At 37.6% G+C, this 23,464-nt stretch overlaps 1 protein-coding gene across 1 annotated transcript in view; it reads left to right on the top strand.

The window, feature by feature from the left end:
- Positions 1 to 23,464, top strand: part of fbxl7 (F-box and leucine-rich repeat protein 7) — a 372,946-nt gene that overhangs the window by 74,430 nt on the left and 275,052 nt on the right. The window lies entirely within an intron of this gene.

The following is a 23,464-nucleotide window of genomic DNA, read 5'->3' as shown; positions in this document are numbered from 1 at the left end:
CCCTATACACTGCAGGTTATACAATAAGATGACTTGCAGGCTTTTCTATGCTATCTGCTTAATGTTTCGCTGATATACAGTGTAGTATTTAGATATTCTGATTATATTGTCTCCTCATGCATACACACGTTCATATAGAGCCAATGGTGCCTGTCTAAGAATGAGTTTCCAGATGGCCCTAAAGTAGTTCAGACTGTGTTTTTTATTGAAAATAAAACCCATTATTTATGCTGTAATTTATTTGATTTTACGACTTATAAAGGGTTGCATGGTTTCAGTATTGCAAAACAAGGTAAAAAAAGTAAATGGAATTCTGCCAGGGTTGGAAAATCATATGATTTTAGAGAGCAGTCTGAAAGTGAATTGTCTAAGGCACAAAAGGGCAGCGGATGGCATGTAATGATTTGAAAGAGGTGTCTGCAGGGCATCTTTATAAAGCATATGTGCCTTCCTATTGTGTATTATGGAGGGTGGAAAGGGCCTTGCCTAGGCCTTAAAGCGTGTGCCTGGCTTAGGTCTGCAGGGGTATTTTGAGCCAGTAGGGGTGTCCTAGATTGGTGGCCCCAAGAGTTCAAGAAGGTCTTCCTAACTATAGAAGGGATGTTTCATGCCAGGAAGTTGTCCCTGTCTGAGACCTGAAAGCTCTTTTTAGTTCATACTGTAGTGAGCTCGAGGTTAAGAGGTAGAAAGGCAAAAATAAAGTGAGGAAGATGTAGAAGATGAGGAGTGCTTGTAATGGTACAAGTGGTTGTTGTTTATTGTTTCACTTTTTATCTTTGTTTGTAAAGTGAGTTACGTTTACTGCTCACTCCTCTCTGTTTTTTCACCTGTTGACCCTAAAAGATCTTATTTTTTATTTCATTACATCCTTGTAAATCTCCAGGTACGAGAAGCTTTTGAAAAATTAGTGTAATGTCTTGTATGTCCCCATTTACTGCATTGATTTTTGTAGACATTTTTACTGATTTTTATGTTTTCTTTAATTATGGCCCCAACATTATCCAATTAAAACAATGCATAAAAACCTGCACTACTTCTGCTCTCTGCTGTTAACCGACTGTGTGCCCTACAGCTAAGTCACTTGATTAAAGGCTTATGTAGTAACCAGAAGATCAAAATAGAAAAATATTAAAACTGGTGGAAATAATGGCCATATTTATACCAATAACTAAAGGTATAAAGTAAAACTAGCAATAGTGAGCCATGCATTACCACACTAGCAGCTCTAGTAGGATTAGGCTCTGTTATAATATGGCATCTTCAATGTGATTGCTGAGATTGATTGGCCATTCCTTGCATTTGCAGCATATCGTTTGAAAATGTCGGGTGCCTAAAATTCATTTGCTTTTCACTGTGTTATTATGGGGGTTGTGGCTTCAGATCTGAATATGAAAGACATTATAGTGGTAGGTGCATTCACATCAAATGTGTTTGCATAGATAGATAGATAGATAGATAGATAGATAGATAGATAGATAGATAGATAGATAGATAGATAGATAGATAGATAGATAGATAGATAGATACAGTGGTGTGAAAAACTATTTGCCCCCTTCCTGATTTCTTATTCTTTTGCATGTTTGTCACACAAAATATTTCTGATCATCAAACACATTTAACCATTAGTCAAATATAACACAAGTAAACACAAAATGCAGTTTGTAAATGGTGGTTTTTATTATTTAGGGAGAAAAAAAAATCCAAACCTACATGGCCCTGTGTGAAAAAGTAATTGCCCCCTGAACCTAATAACTGGTTGGGCCACCCTTAGCAGCAATAACTGCAATCAAGCGTTTGCGATAACTTGCAATGAGTCTTTTACAGCGCTCTGGAGGAATTTTGGCCCACTCATCTTTGCAAAATTGTTGTAATTCAGCTTTATTTGAGGGTTTTCTAGCATGAACCGCCTTTTTAAGGTCATGCCATAGCATCTCAATTGGATTCAGGTCAGGACTTTGACTGGGCCACTCCAAAATCTTCATTTTGTTTTTCTTCAGCCATTCAGAGGTGGATTTGCTGGTGTGTTTTGGGTCATTGTCCTGTTGCAGCACCCAAGATCGCTTCAGCTTGAGTTGACGAACAGATGGCCGGACATTCTCCTTCAGGATTTTTTGGTAGACAGTAGAATTCATGGTTCCATCTATCACAGCAAGCCTTCCAGGTCCTGAAGCAGCAAAACAACCCCAGACCATCACACTACCACCACCATATTTTACTGTTGGTATGATGTTCTTTTTCTGAAATGCTGTGTTCCTTTTACGCCAGATGTAACGGGACATTTGCCTTCCAAAAAGTTCAACTTTTGACTCATCAGTCCACAAGGTATTTTCCCAAAAGTCTTGGCAATCATTGAGATGTTTCTTAGCAAAATTGAGACGAGCCCTAATGTTCTTTTTGCTTAACAGTGGTTTGCGTCTTGGAAATCTGCCATGCAGGCCGTTTTTGCCCAGTCTCTTTCTTATGGTGGAGTCGTGAACACTGACCTTAATTGAGGCAAGTGAGGCCTGCAGTTCTTTAGACGTTGTCCTGGGGTCTTTTGTGACCTCTCGGATGAGTCGTCTCTGCGCTCTTGGGGTAATTTTGGTCGGCCGGCCACTCCTGGGAAGGTTCACCACTGTTCCATGTTTTTGCCATTTGTGGATAATGGCTCTCACTGTGGTTCGCTGGAGTCCCAAAGCTTTAGAAATGGCTTTATAACCTTTACCAGACTGATAGATCTCAATTACTTCTGTTCTCATTTGTTCCTGAATTTCTTTGGATCTTGGCATGATCTCTAGCTTTTGAGGTGCTTTTGGTCTACTTCTCTGTGTCAGGCAGCTCCTATTTAAGTGATTTCTTGATTGAAACAGGTGTGGCAGTAATCAGGCCTGGGGTGGCTACGGAAATTGAACTCAGGTGTGATACACCACAGTTAGGTTATTTTTTAACAAGGGGGCAATTACTTTTTCACACAGGGCCATGTAGGTTTGGATTTTTTTTCTCCCTAAATAATAAAAAACCATCATTTAAAAACTGCATTTTGTGTTTACTTGTGTTATATTTGACTAATGGTTAAATGTGTTTGATGATCAGAAACATTTTGTGTGACAAACATGCAAAAGAATAAGAAATCAGGAAGGGGGCAAATAGTTTTTCACACCACTGTAGATAGATAGATAGATAGATAGATAGATAGATAGATAGATAGATAGATAGATAGATAGATAGATAGATAGTGTTATGCCTGTATCTCTGTATAAAGCTAAGTGTTATTTACCCTGAAATGTATTCCTTACATACTTTTTTTATAAGTTTAAACTATTTGCACTATGTATGAATATCAGAAAATAAGAATTATTTACTAATGTAACAGTGGCCAATATGAGCATAATGGTGTCATTGATAATGGAGTTGGTGATAATGATTAAAAGCATCTTTAACAAGCACTCTACAGGTGCCAAAGGACAGACAAATGCCTGTACTCTCCAGTCCTGAGAAACTTTCTAATATTCTTAAGCAGACTTCATTGATAATGCATAGTTTCAATGTCTTTCCACAAACTGTAAGCATAATTTCCTTGCAGGACAACATGAAATTTGCTTTTTATATTTTATTACAAATAAAGGTTGCATATAGTTAATATTGAAAAACCTCACACACCACATGGCTGTATGTAATTTATCTTGCTCAGTTAGGACGGAGATTCAGATATGTCTTTGAAATTTAACAACATCTGGCAATGACATCATCAGTACTTGAATGAGTATGAATATGTCCACATGGGGATTTAAGTGATTTTTCATATGGATTAGTCTTCTGTTAGGAGCTGCATTGGTTTGGCAGGCATATCCTTTACCAAACACTACCAAAGATTCTCTGCTATGATGGGTTGTGCACTGGCACTTCTTGGCTATTACAGGCAAAATATTTTCCTTAGACAAACAGTCTGGACACAGTGCTGCTCAATTTAATGCCTGAGTATGACTGGATTTTCATAAAACAGTACATGGAAAATGCATAACTAACATTGTCATGATGAGCTGCATATCAGTCTTTTTTTCTGAAAACAAATAAAAGGAAACTGGTAGACAGACTACGACTGAAAAGAAGGTGTGTTTCAGCTATCAAGGGATCACACTCCTGAAACTCCCTTGGAAAATCTGTGGTACTACATTTGAGACCTTCATAGTGGATCCCCAAATGCTGGGGTAACAATATAGATTTCATATTGGCTCTGCACTGATGTTTAAATGGTCAAGAGTATTTGCCAGTCTTGCCTGCATGTGCTTTGTAGAAATGGAAAATGTTTATGACCAAGTAGGCCATATTATCTTGCAGACAAGGTGGTGTAGCGGTTAAGACTTCAGACTTCAAACACTGAGGTTGTGGGTCCAAATCCTATGGGCACTGTGTGACCATGAGCAGGTCACTTCACCTGCCTGTACTCCAAATGGAAAAACAAAAGAAATGTAACCAGTCATATATCAGATATTGTAAGCTATGTAAAGGCATCAGCCAAATAAATAAATGTGAAAGCTGTTATAAGATTTGTAGTTTTCATTATCACTGTTTGCAGATAATGCTATCCTCATGTCTCCTCAAACTGTGCTCTCTGAGCCACATTGACATGATTCACAGCCAAGTGTGATGTTGATGGGGTGCGAATTGTCATCCAAAATCTGAGGTAATTGTTCTTTCACAGAAGAGAGTGCCTGTTTTCTTGTAGCTACTGAAGATAGAAGAGTTCAAATACCCTGAAATTTCATTCATGACTGAAGGAAGAGGTGATTGGGAAATGTATCAGTCATTGTGTGTTGAAGCAGTTTTATGGATTTTGTGCAAGATCAATGTGTTGAAGTCCCAGACAAGGTTTTAAATGAACCTGTCAGTGCTCATCCCCATATTTATTTATGGTCATGAACTCTGAGTAGTCATTGAAAGAACGAGATTGCTCTTTAAATTAGATGATGTGAGGTTCTGGGAGCACTGATACAGGAAAACCCTGGAGTAGAACTTCTGCCTGTCCAGAGCTTACCAGGTATGACTCAATCAGGGAAAGTGGAGTAGTTGACCTACAATACCCTGGAGGAATTATTGTTTATTTCTGACAAACAGATGATGGGAATTCCCAAGGGAAAATTGGAGGAACATGGAGGCAAAAGGGTGTCATAGTCAAGTCGGCTCACTAGGAAAAATTGAAAACGACGAGGTTATAATTAAAATCTAAAATTAATCTTTGTAGCAGCATTATCACATCTTATAATTTAACCAAAGAGTATTAAGAATCTACTGTACAGTATTTGATGTTATACATTTGCCTAAAGAAATTAAATACCAGAATCATTTGATATTTAAAGCCTGTGTACAAATACACAAACATTTTAAGGTCACATATTTATAGGTAATTAAATATTTTATTTAACTACAAAAGGGAGGTTCAATATGTTAAACATATTTCAAATTAATCACATGTATTCAGTGTATGACTGCATTACCTTGTTTGTTTACCAAATTTATTCCCAATTTAGCTGCAGAATGACAGTTCATTTTTAAACGTGTCTTCTGCTAAAGAACAAATTCCAGCTCGGCCACTCACAGACCTCATTCTAATATTCTAGACAAGTACTTCTGTGGCACAGGCGGCTATCATCTCTGTGTTCTGCCAGGGTACAGATTCACATATGAAATGCTTTTTCAGCTTTTCTGAATTAGATATAGCATATTTAGTAAAGGGGATCCTTGCTTTTCATCCTTACTCAACTCAAATGAACTAACCATTCAAGCTAGAACTGCTGTTGCATATCTATGGGGAAGATGCTGTCATTACAGGGTACCAGACTGATACTGAATAGTGTTATGCTACATTTACTATGGACACTTTGCAACACAAACAGTCAATTTGAGAGTAAAGTGAATTTTTCACAAATAGTGTACTGGCACCATCCCTCACACTCAGATGGTGGATGAATGGATTGGCAGATGGGTTTTAGTTCCTGCTGTCACATGTTTCTGCCTGACATGTGCCATTAGCAATCCATTTTAGGAGAATGAGCTATGAGGAAGCAAGAAAAGGATACAAACAGAATGGTGCATATGATATTATTTATTTTGGTTTTCAGAAAGCATTTGATAAGGTGCCACGTGAGAGGTTAGACATCAAACTAAAAGAATTGGGAGTTCTGGTGTAGTGTGTAGATGGGTGCATAATTGGCAGAAACACAAAAAGCAGAGGAGGACCCTTATAAGAATTGGGTGAAGTTAAGAGTGGTGTTCCACAGGAGTCCGTGCTAGGGCCGCTGCTATTTTTAATATATATAAATGATTTGAAAAGGAATATAAACAACAATTCAGTTGAGTTTGCAGATGATACCCAGCTAGGTTGGCTGGCAGATAATCTAGAATCCATTGAATCATTACAGAAGGACTTGGAGAGCATATAAGCTTGGGCAGATTTGTAGTAGATAAAAATGAATAAGTAAATGCATGGTATTACATGTAAGAAGTAAAATTGCTAGATCTGAATACACATGGGCTGTACCCCAAAGGATTTAGGAGTCATAGTGGACTTGTCACTATCAACCTCCAGGCACTTTCTAGAAGCCATTAAGAAGTCTAACAGAATGGTAGGTTATATAGCATGATGTTTACAGTAGAAAACAAGTCAAAGGAAGTTATGCTCAAGCTTTACAACGAACAAACGAAGCTGCATTTGGAGTACTGCATGCAGTTTTGGTCTCCAGACTACGAAAAGGGCATTGGACCTGGGTTGAGCTATGTGGAGAGAGTGAACAAGTTGAACCTTTTCAGTTTAAGCATCAGCAGATTAAGAGTTGACATGAATGAAGTATTTAAAAATTATGAAAATAAATAGTACATTAAATCAATACTGTGTGACCAGTGCACAGACTGTCAGAGAGCTATCAAGAATAGAATAGCCCCTAGCTGGGCTTCCCTATTTAATCACTGTCATTTTAATCACAGAAAAATGAACAAACATTATGATTAGTGCTTTTGCGCTCCCAAGCAATGGCGAAATCATGGCCAAATTGGCCAATTTAAGCAAGTAAATAACATGTTGTGTTAAAAGGACTTCCGTCTGTTTTGCCATTTGGATCCATAATGAGCCACCTTCCACCACAGCAGCTTGTTTTTATTGTGTCCTGACCAGAAGGAGCAGAGCCACCTCAGGGCTGATGTCGGGTCCTGGGCTCATCTTGGGGCTGCCTGTTAGAACTGCAGAAGGGAAAGAAGTCAATATTAGTGACAACAGAGCCAGGAAGGTGACCACCAGTTGCACATGTGTGACAGCTGTTACTCTGAAGTGAGTTCAACAAGAACATGGGTTCACAGTTTTACACTAGATAAGGATATTTTTTCCGCAAATATTCAGAAGTTTTTTTTTTAGGACAGAGAACTATAGACACATTAAATAAGTTAGTAAGCAGTATGGTGGACAATAGGACTCTAGGGACATTCAAAACTAAACTTGATGTTGTTTAGGAGGAATTATGTGGATAGGAGTTGTGAGCTTTTTTAGGCTGAATAGACATGTTCTTGTCACAATTTTTTCTTGTGCTCTAATGTTCTTTTCAGAATTCAGTTAGACAACAATCAGAGCGACAATAATACTGAGCTTAAGAAGCTGCCTTTATGTTCAGAAGGTTTGCAATTCGCATCTATTTTGATGGTGGAGGAATTGACAATTTAATCTCTACAACAGTCTACAACAGGCTATCATTGAGATCTTTCATCCAAACTTATGTCCCACATCAGCTTCACATCCTGTCTGTTCCACAATTCTTGACAAGCGAACAACATTTTCCACACTCTTTAATGTTTGTCCTTGCTATTTATCATGTTTCTGAGACATAAAAATCTAATATAAGAATATGTTTTGTAGTATATAAAAATTGTCAATATAGTAGTAAACAGTGTACTAACCTTCACACTGAGCTGTCCATGGATATTGTGAAACTTGGAAGTAATATTGAAAATATATGGGTATTCCCATGGAGATTATTTATGAGTTGGATGTAAAATGTTATTCCTATGTTTGTAATGAAATTTACTTTTTTATCCCTTAATCTTTATTGACAGGTGTAAATCTTTACAAATCCAATAAAATTTCACTTATGTGTACTTAATAAATACTAGAGTGAAACCTGAAAAAGTAAAATGTCTAAAGGAATAAAGAAAGCAATAAAAAATCCCAGTAAAAATGCCAAATATGTACATGTAGCTTGAAGAATCAATTTCAGCAAAGGCCTCACCTTCATTAGGAATGAATTTAGTGCTCCAGCAAGGAAAACTGGCACAATGAATTTCATCTATGTGCATTGCTGAATAGCTATGTCATCCCTTCCATTCTCTACCTTTACTGTAACAATTTACAGCATTACTGTCTGTAGTGACTGGGTGAAGTTGTCTGCAGTAAAAGGCATAGAGAAGAGGGGTGCAAGTAAGCCACTGAAAAAGTCCAGAGTCTGTCTCTGATTATGTCAGGCAACTGCCAGCAGCTTCATTATGGAGCGTTTTTCAGCAGGGTTAGCTTTGTCAGCACTACCCAGCCACTAAAATTCCATTGTCGGGATTGTAAATAGCACATTTCAAATCCTGAGCACAGATTCCACTTCTCACAATAAACAAATTGAAGAAAAAAGAAACAGACTTGCACAACTTACTGTGATAAACAAGTCAAGATTAATGATGTGTAATCAATGGCTGCAACATAAAAAATTAGCATCTAATTTCTGTTTTGACATCAACCTGCACATTGAGAGAAAAATAAAACTCTACCAGCCACAATTTTCCGATTCTGCAAATTCAAAAATATGAAAGAAATTGTATCTGCCCTTTTGCAATATCTCCCCTTGGATAATGTTTTCTGATTTGTCTGGTTCTTATAATTTTTTACTTTCAGCAAAAACTCAACTATATATTCAAGAAATATGCTCTCTTGTCAAGAGTGATTTGCTGGTACCTATCCCTCAAAGGAAAAAAAAGCTTCACTGTGAAATCAAGAATTTGAAAATTTGATAACAGGAGAATAACTCCATAATATAAACTGCTTCCCGCACATCATTTTAGCTGTTTTGGAATCCAAACTCAGTCTTGGTGTCCTTAACTGAAGGCAATGTATCTGCAAGTGTGGCTTCATATAAGATGTTCAATTCCACACTTGATTCTGGGGAGAGAACATGTACAACTGTTTTGCGATAGATAGATAGATAGATAGATAGATAGATAGATAGATAGATAGATAGATAGATAGATAGATAGATAGATAGATAGATAGATAGATAGATAGATAGATAGATAGATAGATAGATAATCCTAAATTAAAATCACAACATTAATTTCTGACATTACAGTACAAGATTTTTAGGAATCAGTGTTTAAAGCACACCCAATCATAGTTAAATGTACAAGACAAGGGTCCGTTCCTTAATGAAGTGTTTCCAGACTGCTGGATTCATTCGAAATTAACTGTGGAGCAGCACTGCAGCCAAGTGGTTAGAGCTGCTGAACAGAGATGTACAGTTGTAGGTTTTCTCTAGGTGCTTTGTATCAAAGACATGCAAGTTAGATTGATTGGTGACTGAAAACTGTTGTTGTGTGGTGTTTGTATGAGTGGGAAATGTGATGGACTGTTGCAACACAAAATGTTGGTTGCTGCCTTGTGACCGATGTTACCAGTAATGGAAGAATCAAGACTAGAAGGTGAGTGAATGGAAGGAATTGGTATTTGCTTCTAACATTTGTGTAACCCATGAGGCCAGTCCTTTGAATTGGTTTCTCAGTGATTTTCAGTGCATTAAAATAATTACTGTATTGAAAGATCCCAGTACAAATTAAACTGTACAGTGGGCTGATGCTCACTAGATTTGTTGCAGAATATGACTTGCAGTGATTATACACACAGCATAATACAGTATTAGCAAATCATGCTTAGTTTTGATTCTTGGTTTTAAAAGAATAAGAAAACAATAAGATAATATAGATGAAAACTGGACATTGTTTTATATGAACAAATAATCATGATTACTTTTTTAACATTAGAATTCAGTCCTGTGTTTGATCTTCTAATATTACACATAAGAATTGCAATCAAGATGGATTTAGGGCTCATGCTACTGTGATGAGAAGTATTAGCACCAAGCTGATATGCCTGGCAGACCAGAAGAGATGTCCAAGTGCAATAATGAGATTCTTTTTAGTATAAGACCTTATGAAACTATAAAGTAAGATTCAGCTCATAAAATACTTTTTACAGAGGCTGAAATATCCCTCTTAATTAAATTTCTTTTACATTAACCATGCTGTGCTCTCTACAGCAATAAAGTTATGGCCTTTCACATAAAGGAAAAATTCATGCAGGGTATTTTTTCTTTTACTCCTTTAAGGTTAGGAATACGTATTGGAATTTGACTGCAGAAACAGGGCACTTGGCATCTCGCGTGCATAGTAAATCTTTATGCCATCAGCTGCTTTCTATCCACATTCTACTTCTGGCAGACTAGTTGGCTCAGTTGGAAATCCGCAAATAGGAGAGCTCACTCAGGACACGGGCTGCATGTAATCTATTTTTGTTAGTGTATGCAATAATTTGTCTTCCCTGACTTGGCGCCACAAGAATGATAGCAGGGAGTGCCGTGTTCTCTGAAATAACAATAGTGCCCAAGCAGCTACTTATGAAAGACATCTCAGCAAGCCTCCTTCAATTATGTGGTCATGACAGCTTTACAGAAAGACCAATTAGTAGGTAGCATGGTTACCGGTTCATGATGTTCCAAACCAAAGAAAAGTCCTTGACTCGGGCAGAGCAGCATCAAACCCACATGCCGCTCAGGTTATAAAAGGGCAGATGTGAGAACTGGAGGGAGGACTTGTAAAGAATCGGAAAGAATTGTTTATATAATTTAAGTTGCATTATGGCCAACAATTCTAATTGCTCTTCATTACTGCTTCCATTTGTTTATGAATTAAAGACACCATTTTTCTGTCTCCTAAAATCCAATAGAATATGATAAAGCTGAATTTTGCTTCATTATTTTTCTGGTATTTTTTAGATTATTTATCCAATATCAAAATATATTTCGAGGTAAAATTGCTTGTTTGTTCAATATGAATACCATGATAATGGATTGTCCAGCTTAACCTGGTGGCTCTTACTAATCTATTGTGAAATCTATGTGAAAATGTGCTTTATAATAATAATTTAAATTGGCTTGAGACCATATTCATCCTCTCACACAGCAGGTTTCTTTTCAGTTGGTTTCCCACAGTGACCCAGGACTCTACATCTGACAGTATACTACTATGTTAACATATTTTTGAGTTGAAACATTATAAATTTACATCTAATTAAATTTTATGTGTTTCTGAGATGTTGATGTACAGCACTTCTGGACCTTAGGAAATATTGTTGCCTCACAGTCCTTGGTTCCACAGTCATTTCCTTTGTGGCATGTCGCCCTATTTTTGTGTTTATGCCTCAGAATGCCATGAGATCTGAAGCATTTCTATAGATTTGTTGGAGCTATAAACATTTAATTTTTACTCCTGATAACACTCAGTATCATCACAGTAAACAAAACTTGGTCCATCTGCCATGACTGACATAGTTTCTTGAATTTAATTACTAACAAAATGTTGCACTTGGATTGCTTATCCAGTTATTTACAGTGGGTCCACATAATAGTTATACTATAGCTATATTTCAGTTATATATTCAATGTCAGCAAACACTGTAAACCAAGCATATAATAAGGAAGAGGAGGAGGTTTGGGAGCATGCGCTGATAGCGTGTTGCTGTACCCATCACACACCGAACCACCTAGATTGGGACTCGAATGACATATATATTTATTGTGGGAGATGGCTGGTTGTTCATCCCGGCCAATACCCCCAGGCCGCTAGATGGAGCCCTCCCTGTAGCATTCAAGTGCCCTGAAGACCAGCAGGGAATTATGGACAATGGAGTTTTTATTCCCAACCCTGCTGGACACCATGGGGCCCACCAGAGGACGCTGCAGGGAGGCTCAAGGACTTATACGTGCCCTATAACCCGGAAGTACGTCATGATCACATGACCAGAAGGAACGATGTGCTTCCGGGTTGAAGAAAAGGACTTTTTATCTGACCCGGAAGTGATAAGGAATCATGGACAGTAGGATGGGAAACACTTCCGGTCAGAGAATATAAAAGGACTGTGGAAAAGCCCAGACGCTGAGCTGAGCTGGGAGGAGGGGTGGCGAAGTGTCTGGGAGAGGAGGAGTAATTATTGGTGAATTGATTATTGATTATAGTGTATTGTATGTGTAGTGTGGAGTGTAGAGTGCTTTGTGCACAGTATTATTATAAAATAAATAATAATTATAGTTTTACCTGGTGTTTGGAGTGGTATCTGAGGGTTCAAGGGAACTCTAGAGGCCCCTACTGCTATAATATATATATATATATATATATATATATATATATATATATATATATATATATATATATATATATGTGTGTGTGTGTGTGTGTACTACTCTATACTGTCTCTCTCTCTCTCTCTCTGTGTGTGTGTACTACTCTATACTGTCTGTCTCTCTCTATACATATATATATACACGCACGCAGTACCTCCGATCCTCAGACATCACCGCCGTTGCGACACGGTGGCTGGGTCATTTATTTGACAGGGTGTAGATCAGAGTATTACATGCATGGGTCCAAGCTTTGATCCCCGCAAAAGGAAGCAAAAGTGTATACATCCGATGAACTCCAAATATGGCAAAACACATGTTGTGTTCTCTTTGTATTATTTTGCAGATACTGCATTAGATAGATAGATAGATAGATAGATAGATAGATAGATAGATAGATAGATAGATAGATAGATAGATAGATAGATAGATAGATAGATAGATAGATAGATAGATAGATAGATAGATGTACAATGTATGCTGTATATGTTTCATTATATTGGTTAAAAATACAATGAATTACAAAATTAAACAATAAATTTAAATAAATACAGAAAATAACTTTCTCAAAGCCATGCAATCCTATTCAATACTGCAGGGGGTTGTAGCCTGTCCCTTCTCATCAGATTCAAGGACTGAATCAACAGTGGACAAAGTGCATGAAGATGTAAAACTGAGTACCCATGCAGACATTGAGATAATGTGAAAACTGTAGACACACAATGACTAGGCCCAGGATTTGGACTCATGATGTTGGATTTGTGAGGCAGGAGTGCCACTCACTGTAGTACCTTGCCAACATCAGTGAGCCAATCAATCATTCAGTCAATCAAGAAGGCTAGAGTCAGCAATTGTTTTCATTATTTTATGAGCATGGTAGAGGAGGATGACATTAAAGAAGTAATGCCATATGCAGAAGACTTTTGAGTGATGACACCTTCAGCTGACAATAAATGAGACAGTGCACTTGTAGTGTTGTAAATAGAATAATGACAATAAGCACACAGTATACTTATCCATCTTGTTGCTACAGTTCTCCAGTGTCTTCCAGTGATCCCTTGAATCAAAAATGACACAAATCCAAGTTATGTGTGTTACCTAAAACGGCTGAGGAGTCTGATCCTTGAGTCAGAGACCTTGGAACTCTTAGTTGGGAGGTTCTGTAAGCAGTAAATACATTGTTACAAGTATACTTAGGCAGAATCAACTTATTACTGTATTGTAATTTTCCAAAAGCATATCTGACCTGAATTAAAATATAGAATGAAGCAGATCATGCAGTCTCCAGGTGTATTGGGGTCTGCAAGTGTTGACGCTACTACCAATTGGATGGTTTAGAGAGTTTCTTAGATCTGCCCTCCAGTAATATAGTCATACTAACTTCTAGCCCAGAAGAACTGTGGAAGGCCTTTGTCAGGCTGGGTGATTGCACCCTCAGAAAGACAAACCACACATATGATGACAGCAAGAATTCTTCAAAATAAGGACGTGAATGGAACCTTATTTTTCTTGTTTAGTTATTCCGTCTCAAGACACCCAATTCACTGTACACTGTGTCTGAGGGAGAGAGAGAGAATGTGTGCCTTGAAGTATTTGTTTGTCTGGTAAGATAACATGCAGAGGGAGAAAGACATCAGCACACTATCAAAATTAGAAAGTGAACAGTCTTGGCCTGTGACCAAAGCAGACTTGGGTCAAAATATAAATCAAATTGGAACATGCATACAGCAGTCAGTGAAATTTTCTGAAATGGAAATTATAGCTCATATTTATTCAAATAGCCTTGAAGCATAAAAAATGACTTTGAAGATATATGGAGTACTTAATGTGAGAATTTTACTTTCACAGTGGGGGATGTGTGAAGTTTACTTTCACAATACAAAATAAATGACATGACTGTAAATGAATACTGAAAATGGACAGTGCTGATAAGTATGAAAACATGGCATTAGGAGAGTAAAAGAGGAGAGCATGTATATATATGTTTTTGGTTTTTTTTCTTTACATTATTAACTCAATTTCCCCCTATACTCAAAAGTTATGAAATCAAAAAAAATTGTGACTAGTGACTAGTGAAGGTGTGCATGATTGTACTATGAGACAGACAGCCTTTCTTCCCTGTTGGCTCCCTAGACCAGGAAAAAGTGGGTAAAAAAAATGAATGGATTGACAATTAGCTCTCATTTTGTGGGAACCAGATGTTGGCAACTACAAGGTAAATATGTGCTGTCAAAGCTTATATAATATTAATATAAGGTTCAAAACGAAGTCAGATGTAATCACGCTATAATAAACTATGAAAAGGCAATGAAAAAAGATTTAAATCTGTATTGTCTAAGAAAAAAAATGTGATGTGTAATAAAGATGTGTTAACAGTTGACCATGCAAAGCCCGTTTCTGAATAGCTTGCCTGCATCTGGAATGCAGACTGCTCTTTCGATTAGTCACCCTTTTATACACTTCTTCTTTTATTTGTTCATGAAACAAGGGGTTGATGAACGCACCATGTGTTATTTTAAGGTTCCATACTTTTAGAAAATAAAAAAGACTTGCCGACAGGCTCAAGGCATTTTTCCACAGAAGAGTGTGGAAAGCTTTGTTTTAAGAAACAGACTCAAAAATCCTTATAAGGTACTGAATTTTTGTTTTTTTGGATCAGCGGTTAATTGAATGTCAGTTTAATGTAGGGTCCAGGTTTGTTTTAATGACTATTGTAAAACAAAAAGGATGCGCTCTGATGAAGTCACTTGATGTCTGCAATTAAGATTAGGTTTTTGACTACCAAAGAAACCTCTAAACTCTAGGGTTAACCTGCATTGAGCAATTTTGTCAATAAGATCGGCAAATAATTATAGGATCACAGACTGAGGCCTAACTAAAGAAATTCACAGGTATAATCACTGCCATTCTACCATGTGTTAACTTTGAATGGGGGCGAGGGTGAATAATTATACCACCAATTATTATTATTTTTTTTTTTCATTATTTTAGAAAAATGTATTGTTTTTTTCACTTTACTATACTAGAATGATTTGTGTTGATGAGCAGCAACAATTTATTAGTTAAACAGATCATTGCACTTGTTGTAATAGAATAAAACGTGACAAAGTCCAAGGAGTGTAAATACTTTTTGTAGCTACTGAATATTATAGGCTTCGTGAGACAGTTGCATTGTTTGTGTCACCATCTACAAGTAATAACTGAAAGAAGTGTGGCAGTAATATAAAAAGCATATCAAGATGCAGTTGAATGAGATAAGAGTCATAGTACAAATTAGACAAATATTACAGTCAAACAGCACAGAACATACCAGGTTTCATAATTTATCCATATAAAATGCCAAGGGTTGTGTCATGCAATTACTCACGAACCGCTGGAGGTAGAACCATGATCTTGGTCTTAACTGAAAGCTTATGATGTGGTTGGTATGTGTGGGTGAAGCAAAAAATGTGATGAGCAGCAACCTCCTCAATATTATTGTGGTTTGTGTGTTTCATGCAAGAAACTGCATCGGGAAGCTGATCGAGAAGGCAAGAAAGGTAAGAAGAGCAGTAGCATCCACTGAGAATGCAGGAAATTGCAGAAGCCTATTATGAGATCGGAAGAAGATGAATGACAGGACCAGGATTTGCTAAATTTCCAGTGCATGCAGCATGGCAACCTATTGGAGTTAGAACCATGATCTTAGCAGGACCGGATAGCGTATTTCCAATATTAGTGATGATCATAAACACAAAATGCTTGAGAAAGTTGAGAAAATAGCTAAATAGTCAGTTGTTTGCTATTGAAAAGGCAGCTTAAATGATGTAACGCTGATCCAGCTCAGGGTCATGGTGAACTTGGGCCTACATTATATGATGTACATGCACTCCTTAAGTTTCCAGGTATAATAATATATAGTTAGTAGAAAGTACTGTATAACTGCCATAAATACTTAACATAGCCTATTAAATCTAGTTCAATACAGCAGAGGACCTCTTGGCTAGCTTAGTAGTATCAAGTGCAAGGCAGGAAACAACCCTGGACAGGTCACTTGGCCATCACAGGGTCCACTCATGTATTCACCCATGATGCCAGTTTAGAGTCACCAATTAATATTACAAGCATTTTGGCACTGGAAGAAAACCTGGAGAACTTGGGGAAAACCAACAATGAGATTGAGAGAATGTGAAAACACATCATTGTGGGAAACATTGCCTAGGTAACGAATGATGTAAAATCCACACTATAGAGGTGACCATTGCTAATACAAAATTGCATTAAAAGATAATGTATAAAATGCTGAGCTTTTTAATAAGGTCTTCTGATAAAAAATAAACTGGAGAAATGGATTCATTGGGTCTGAAAATCAATAAAAAGATACCCAAAAGACCACGATTACTTTAGAAAAGTGTACAGAAAATTAAAGAAGAATCCAATTATAACAGTGACCACTTACATCACACTTCTGACATAATAGAATCTGATGGTATAAGTATATAAGTATTACAGCTGGCTTGGGAAAGGTGCTATATAAATAAAATGTACTGTATTATTATTATTATTATTATTATTATTATTATTATTTGAGAGTAGTTACTGATAGTTAGCTTTTTTTAAGTAGGCCCTAGAGGTAGGATCAGTTCTCTGGTTTCACCTTCATTTCTGGCTCTATCTTTAGCTATTTGTTTGTCCTTTGGCATCAGTGATTCTAGTTGACTTTCTGGTTTTGACCCTTTGACACTCCTCTGAACATGTCTTTCAGCTCCATTTGTATCTAAAATATGAAAACAGAGGAGCACTGAGGAAGCTCTATTTTTTTGCTCCTGCCATTGTTTAGGACAACCGGTAGAGAGAAAAAATATGGAAGTGTGGAAAGGGCCTATACTATGATCATGCTGAAAAATATTTATATTCTGTATAAAAATTAGATAAAGTTCTTATCCCAATGGGTATCATAGGTACACAGATTTGCTAACACCTTCAGCAGTCAGTAATGATTGCAAAGACACAGCCATTCACACTGAAATTCATCCACCATACTCACATATATAGTATATGTTTTGAACATTCCTGAAAACTGTTTTTGTTTTGCTTTTTTTAAAGTTTGTCATTTGCTTTTTAAGTCAGAGCAGCTGCTGCAGCAGATGGCGATTTTCAAATATTATTAGTGCATTGAAATCAAGTTTGTCTATTCAGACAAATAACATCACAGTGTAGCTTACAGAATGCTTCACCTTTAAACATAATGATATCATTACAAGAAAAGCCGCAGTGTGATTCCACATGTCCTGAGAACAGACATTCTTAATAGAATACATAATGTCCATCAGGGTTATCTGAATGTAATTGGAGTGCCAATACTTCTTAGACAGCTTTTTATCTAAGAAAAAGTACAAAGCTTCACAATGTTAGTCATTTTGTGAGCCGAGACAAGCACAGGTAAAGGAACGAGTCATCTCAGCATTACCTGCCTGACCAGAAGTTCACTCTAAGCCTATGTGAATAAGAAGACAGGGGAGGGCTATTTTACTCAAACAGTAAAAAAAATAGAGAAACCCTTTAAATTCTTGAAAGTATTCAGTCATGCACAATAAATTTAGTTAAACAGATAGGTGCTTTCTTGCCACAGGAACCAGGAACTTTTTAGAAGCTCTGAAGCATTTGTAGCATTCCTACTGCAGGAATTCAGGCCATTTGTACTTTCTGGTTGGTAGTTCCTGGTACGTTTTTTAGCTCCTACTTCACTTGTCATTCAACTAAGAACTATCTTGGGTGAGGCTTGGGCAATGAATTGTGCTGATTGGTTGACCACACAGGCACCATCTTACATATCTTTTAATAGTTTGGACTTAGATGAGTTATTGCTGAAGATGGAGTGCCACACTTCGTACCACATTATTCTTCTTTGCACATCACATATTTTGCATAAAGGTAACAGTTCTTTTTGGGCGGTGGGAAAGCAACACACAAAAGTAGCCAGAAAGCACAAGAAGCCCAGGAACTCATCTACAAACTCATTGGTTGCTGAAAACAAAGATCATGAGGTTGGAAAACTCCTACTGGAGTTTTAACTTAATGTAATTTTTGAATGGTAATATTGATACATCTAGCATTATATTTAATATAAATCATAATAGGCAAAGGTTGTTTGCCCAGTAGATGCTCATGGAGGGATTCATGATGCAATGGGTTTCAAAGGAGACCCCGCTGGAACAGCAGCAGTTCCCATTAATGATGTCACGTAATTAACTTGTGAGGAATCCAGTTGTATGCTCAGGACATTACAATCATGTATTTTGGCTAAAATATTGTTAAATGAAACACTTCTGGAAAAGGTTCCTGTGCACAAGAGAGACACACGTTCAAGCTTTTGAAATGAAGACATGCTTTATTAGGGCACCATTAATGCGACATCAGGTCAGTAAATCATGTAGAAGAGGAAGAAGACGTCTGTGTATACTGTATAATGTGGAATGTCAGTCACCATCACTGGATTAAACTATTCTTCGTTTAAATAAACTATTCTGGTTTTTGCATGATGCCTTGTGAACCTTCACTTTGTTAATATGAGATTGTTAATTTTCACCTAAATGTGCTTGTGGCCATTTTCCTTTCTTGCATTGGGAATGATTGTCATGAAGTTAGATACCATATGGTGGGTAGATGGATAGGACTGATATTTTCCTCACTTCATATTGCAATTAGTAAAGCATATATCTTATAATAATATTCTGGTTCTGATTTTAATTTTTTTGAAAGTACGCCAAATTAATATATACAAAATCTACATCCTTCACATGTTTACATTCCTAATCTTGGCCCCTTCTCCATGCCATCATTAGCCTTATTACCTTATTCCATATTAAATTTCTCCCCTAGGCCAAATATGACAGTGAAAAATACTTGGAAAGCCAATCTCTTATTTGCTTCTCTCTAGTTCGCTCTGCTAATCTTGACTTGTTTTAATTGTACAGCCTTCACCATCTTTGCAGCATTCATTGTTGTATTCTGTTAAATGTAATTGGTGAAGTATTTCATAAGTGATCTTACAGGTGTCTGGTTTTATTGTAAATGCCTAATCAAAAAAGCACTGCTATAAACACCAAACATTGAAGCAGCATCAGTGTTCTGTCTATCTATTCCTTCACTCATTTCAGAACCACTAGGAGCTCAACACGGACAAGGCAGGAAGAAGCCCTAGCTGTTACGTACGTTCACTACATGAACAGATATACTCCTACCAGAACATTTTGCCTGTATTTCTGGTTGACTGGCAGAACGCAGTATTTTGGAAGGAATTGTGTGTACATATCAGGTGGCTATAGAAGACTACTTACCAGAAAACTGGTACCCTTTGCCCTAAGGAAAAGTCTAAGTATTAGGTTGAACTCAAAGGGGCTCAGTGGTCTGGTATTGAGTGTTGTGAGAAGGAGTCAAAACATTGCAAAAGGGGCTTGAGGCTTCCAGAATGAGTTTAAAGCAAGCTAGGACTTTCACTGGCTAGCCCATGGAAGCCCACCAAAGCAAGCCAGTCCCCCAAATTCTACCTTTAGGCTTCAGCCTAGATAGGTCTATAAATGGGTAACTGGCTTTAAAAGTTTAAATTAAAATCTAGTAAAGCCCCAAACTTAACAAAAATACTTCACAAGGGAGAGAAAACCATCAAACTTTTTCTTGTGGAGGTTATTACCAAAATGAATCTTTATAAAGGAAGATATTTATTGAAATTTGTCAAAAATAGAACAAAATGCTCAAACAGGAGAAATAAGCAAAAATGATATGATTAAAAAGGCAATTCAAGGTAAACTAATCCCAATACACAATCTACAAGGCAAAACCCAGAAACAAGCAAAGAAATCACAAAAGAACCACCAGTAAATACAAGAAAAAAGTAACATCTACAATGGACTCCATGCAACATTCAATGATCTGCTGTTGAGAGGCTTTCTCTGACTCAGTTTATAGCCAGCAGGAGAACCCAGCAGCAGTAATGCCAGGGTGGCATCACGTCATGGGGTTCTACCCATAGATTAAAAGAAACATTAGAACATTTAAAGAGATAGTACATGCATGTTAAATCATGAACAATTATATAAAAATATGAAAAATAATTTTAAAATAACAAAAGCAAAAATAAAACACAAGATACACATAAACACAGGCTGGCACATAACATTGAATATTACTACTTCAATGCTGCATTGACACAATTTCTTTTCTAATCCTTTTATGTGTATAGTTTACACGATATTTACACAGTCATTACTCCCATAACCTAAAGAGGTTCATGTTAAGTTTTTGGTGTGTCTAAACTGTCAAAATTAATATGGGTGGGTGTGAAGATTTAGCCTGCTATGGACTGGTATCCTTGTTAATATTTCCTGCTTTTTCCTTAGCGATCCATAACCCTGTAATATAAACTCAATCTTTGTAGTTACTGAATAATCTGTATAATTTTTCCTCCACAGGCCTACATTTATTGACGACTCACCCCTTCTTTTGGAGTCATGCTAGAGTGGCAATATTTTGCTTGTTGGTTGGATATGGTAGTAACAATTTCACTGTACTTTGTACATGTGAAAATACTAGAGCTACTACTACTAGTACACCTTAATCATAGTTGTCAGAATGCGTATGATATTGTTGTGCTTAAGCATGGTTGCACATGTCTTCTGTGTTGCATGTGCACCTAAGTGTGTTATTATGGACGTTATGTTCACTGTAATACGGACAGAGGCATAGAGAGATTGTAATTTTTTCTGAATGTTTTGGATAACTTTGTGTTTTTGTAAACTAATTTTGTTTTTCTGGTATTTTCTCCTGTGCTCCTCAGTGTTGTTTTATTTGCTCTATAGAAGCTAGCTTATTTCATTTAGTTAAGTAAAGCAGGCTATTGTGGTTTCCTAACTTCTTTTTTTTTTCCTTAGGATAGCAAAAAGTTCTTTCATGGTTTTTAGCACTTCTTGCTGTTTCATTGTCTTTTCTATCTGTTGCTGAATCAGACCTTAAACGTTCATGGACACATCTTATATGCAAAATCAGCGTATATACAGTGTATCATTACTTTTTTATGTGGTTTCTGGTTGACAGTTCCCACTGCCCCAGCCTGCTTCCTTCCAGCAATCTTATATTCAACAAATGTAAATATGTGTGGCTGGTTGTTTGAATTATTCAGACTGGATTTAAAAAAAGATATGAATGGTAATGACCAATTATGGTGATTTTAGCCACAGCACTTGAACTGGATCTGGAGTTCTCAGAATGGCTAAAAATTGAGTAGTTTTCCAAAAGGATGTTTCATCATGGCGGCACGGTGGTGCAGTGGGTAGCGCTGCTGCCTCGCAGTTGGAAGACCTGGGGACCTGGGTTCACTTCCCGGGTCCTCCCTGCGTGGAGTTTGCACGTTCTCCCCATGTCTGCGTGGGTTTCCTCCGGGCGCTCCGGTTTCCTCCCACAGTCCAAAGACATGCAAGTTAGGTGGATTGGCGATTCTAAATTGGCCCTAGTGTGTGGGTGTGTTTGTGTGTGTCCTGCGGTGGGTTGGCACCCTGCCCGGGATTGGTTCCTGCCTCGTGCCCTGTGTTGGCTGGGATTGGCTCCAGCAGACCCCCGTGACCCTGTGTTCGGATTCAGCGGGTTGGAAAATGGATGGATGGATGTTTCATCATGAAGTGAACTTAGACACAGTAATTGAAACTTAGAAGAGAATCTGCATACACAATTCAAGGGGCATGTATACCACCTTGTTACACCAATGAATCATCTATATTAGTAAACCACAGTTTAATTTATGCACGAACAGCGGACGCACCGACGCGCATGCGCACTGCACCTCAGCGCCCCAGAGTCAAACCCAGCGGCTTCCCAGAGTCAGTAGGTGGCGTCCAAATAACACAACCTGTAAACTAAACTTGCTCTAATCCACTGTGCCAGCAGTCAGTGTGGCATATTTGAATCACATAACGGTAATTCATGAAAAGAGCTCAACGATTAGTAATACAAAACCGAGCCTGTACTTCCCAGAGTCAGTATGTAGCGCCCAAACAACACAACCTGTACACTAAACATGCTGTAATCCACTGTGCCAGCAGTCAGTGTGGCATATTTGAATCAAATAACGGTAATTCAGTATTAAAAGTAAGTCAACTAACGGAAATACAAAAACGAGCCCGTATGGATAAAAATGATGAACGAAGGTGCCCACAATGCGCTTCTGAAACAGCACAGGCAAAGGAGTCACGGCTCCAAAAAGAAACAGCTCAATGATTAGAAATACAAAAACAAGCCCGTATGGCTACGACCTGTGAACTAAACCTGAGGTAAAGCGTGCACGCCAGGTTGTACAGCCGCACGAACGCGACCGCCCACACCACCGCATATACCACCTTCGTTTAGTAATGTAGCCCTCCATGCCCGGATCCGCCGCCATGGTCACTTCAGCACGCAAATCCGCCGCCGTCAGCAAATGACTTCTGGCTGACGACACAGCCATAGAAAAACAAAAAAGAGACTGCATGGATAAAAAAAATAAACGAAGGGGCCTACAACGCGCCTCTGAAACACCAGACCCAGATGAGTCACAGCTCCAAAAAGAAACCGCTTTAGTACAAATATGTTTATTTAATTAAATAAAAAATTTCCCAGGACGCACCCACCCTCCATGATATTTCCTCCCTCCAAATATCGGACGGAACAGAAACTGATTACCATTCTTGGATTTGCGATTCTTTCGAGAATCGCGGGGTTACTGGTAGTGTTAGGCTTATCTGTTCATACTGTAATAGGTTTGCATATTCCAGCAGTATAGTGGTGTCTGAGAGTTTCTGCTTTCCTCCTCCTTGCCACTAAATGATTGCATAGGTTCTTATTTTAGTACACGTCTCACTGTAGGCGATGTGCAAATAGAATGCTTTGTGACTGTCAGTTTAATAGCTCTAGCTGGGGTGAATGCAGGTAAATTACCTATAACATGTCCTTGGTATTGAATCATTTTGTTACCCTTAGTATCCCTTAATTTCATTTCTGGAATATGT

This window comes from Erpetoichthys calabaricus, chromosome 6 (genome assembly GCF_900747795.2).
Source record: "Erpetoichthys calabaricus chromosome 6, fErpCal1.3, whole genome shotgun sequence".
Classification (NCBI taxonomy): Eukaryota; Metazoa; Chordata; class Cladistia; order Polypteriformes; family Polypteridae; genus Erpetoichthys; species Erpetoichthys calabaricus.
Note: the sequence above shows the minus strand (reverse complement) of the source record. Positions and strands in the feature narration are given on the sequence as shown.